At 35.6% G+C, this 2,087-nt stretch overlaps 1 protein-coding gene across 1 annotated transcript in view; it reads right to left on the bottom strand.

The window, feature by feature from the left end:
* LOC139125242 (uncharacterized) overlaps positions 1–2,087 on the bottom strand; it is a 214,571-nt gene that overhangs the window by 92,533 nt on the left and 119,951 nt on the right. The gene's annotated exons all lie outside the window — the stretch shown is intronic.

Raw genomic sequence — 2,087 nt, 5'->3', positions numbered from 1 at the left:
CTGTCACAACGATATTCTTTGCCATAATCTCTCTGTGAATGATCTGAAAGTAGAGAAAAAAATCAATTGTGAAATGTATGCTATTTCAAAAACAACAGCAGCCATTGCAGATTACACAGCTAAAATTAGCAAGATTAAAAATTGATAACGATTCAATTTTAAAGCCTCATGGTGTATACTGACCTTGAAAATAATTATTATTACAATTGTGTAGCCTCCACCAGCCAAACAAATCAAACCAATACAATCCATAGACTCTAAATAACCATATTTTCAATTGCTACAATGCTCGTGACATATGATAGTTCAATATTACCTTATTCTCGAAAGATTCTTCAGACATTCAGCCACATCAAGGGCAAAGATCAATAGGTCAGGGCCTTTTCTTTTTCAAGCATCGGCATCCTTCATGTTTTCTAGAACTTGAAGCAAAGTGCCGTTGGGGGCGTACTCTGTGATCAGATACATGGGATCTGGAACAAAAAGTAATTATTATAGTGGTAAAATCTAGAGAGGGCCAATTTTCGATTGTATTTAACTGTCGTCTAGTATATACACACATCAGGGAACATTGGCCACTTTAAGAAAATATGCAGTTTCGACGATAACTCTGAAACATACCAAATCTTTAGTTCTACCGTAGGGAGTACACTGTACACTATGAGAAATTGGTCATCACACGAATCTAATTGACGGAGAGTAAAACTGAAATTCTTTAAAAAAAAACGTGATAAATACGTTAAGAAATGTGTTGCATATCCAAGTCTCTCACCTTCCGTAATGCAACATCCAAGATATTCCACTACTCCCTTCAACTTAGACAATGACCCCATGACCTCAACTTCTCTTTTGAAGTCACTTTTGTCTCTTGCAAAATTAAAAGTCAAAGAATACATTATACAATTTTTTAAAAGATATTATCCTACTGAGACATTTTTGGCACGTGTGTTACGATTTTTCATTAGTGTTGGTATGTACTTGTTCCTTTCGTTCATTTTGCAAATTTTGCTTACCAAAAATACACATCTCTTTCCGCCTACCTTTGTCAACTGTCACGATGACGTCACTGACTCCATCTTTCCCGCCAATAAACCAGGCCTCCCCTGTCATTGTCTTACTGAAACGTCCATCACAAAGAATGTCCTTCAAGTAAAGACGACTCCTGGGAAATTCCCGCGCAACATCTCCAGACTTCAAGTACACATTGTCTTTTTTCTTGTTATCTTCTTCAAGACTTGCATAAGTAGACTCTATGTCAAGGTCGATATACTCAGGCCTTTCAGCTACGTTGGTACTGCCAATATGTAACTACATGGAATCAAATTAAAGAAATATTTTATACACGGTATTTGAAACACTACTGTCTCCCCGTAGTACAATTTAACTTTCTGTATTTGAAAATTCTCTTACTTAAAACTACTATTTCTCGTCATCGACAAAAAAGATTGTTGATGACTGTGAGGAAGCCAATCTGTTGCCCTGAATATGACCCAGAAATGTCTGCCCAGTACATTGCAAATGAATTGCGACCTGCAACGTTCATGTTATTGACATGACATTTTGTGACCCTATATACAACTTAATTAGGTCAAAACTAAATAAAAATCCCTCGAAGTTTTGTTTTCCTTCAATGCAATTTGAACAACGTTTGCCGTTCAAGGCATATTAATGGCAGCGTTTTGTCAACGTTTGAAGTTTTCGGATATGTAAATGTCAATCTGTGCATTTAAAGCAATCAAACTTACATGTGTGTATGACGACTGTTGGACATCTCTTTGGAGATCCTGGTATGTACTTTCTGGCGAATTTTCTGATTGTTTATCTTTCTGAAATATCATAAAAAGCACGATAATGAAAGACAGCAAACACGAATGTATCGTAAGCCTTTACGTCGTCTTGGATTAAAATTTCAAATGTTGAAATATTAGTTTGATTATTTCTAAGCTTTCGGTTTAAGCGACTAGAAGCTAATGTCATATATTACTATCGGTTCGATATTTTGAACGAAAGACTGAGTGAATGGATATGGAAATGCAAATTTGTACCTAAAATATAAATTGTGTTAGAATGAGCCCAGTGTTTAATAT

Source organism: Ptychodera flava (assembly GCF_041260155.1).
Source record: "Ptychodera flava strain L36383 chromosome 3 unlocalized genomic scaffold, AS_Pfla_20210202 Scaffold_25__1_contigs__length_14229661_pilon, whole genome shotgun sequence".
Classification (NCBI taxonomy): Eukaryota; Metazoa; Hemichordata; class Enteropneusta; family Ptychoderidae; genus Ptychodera; species Ptychodera flava.
Note: the sequence above shows the minus strand (reverse complement) of the source record. Positions and strands in the feature narration are given on the sequence as shown.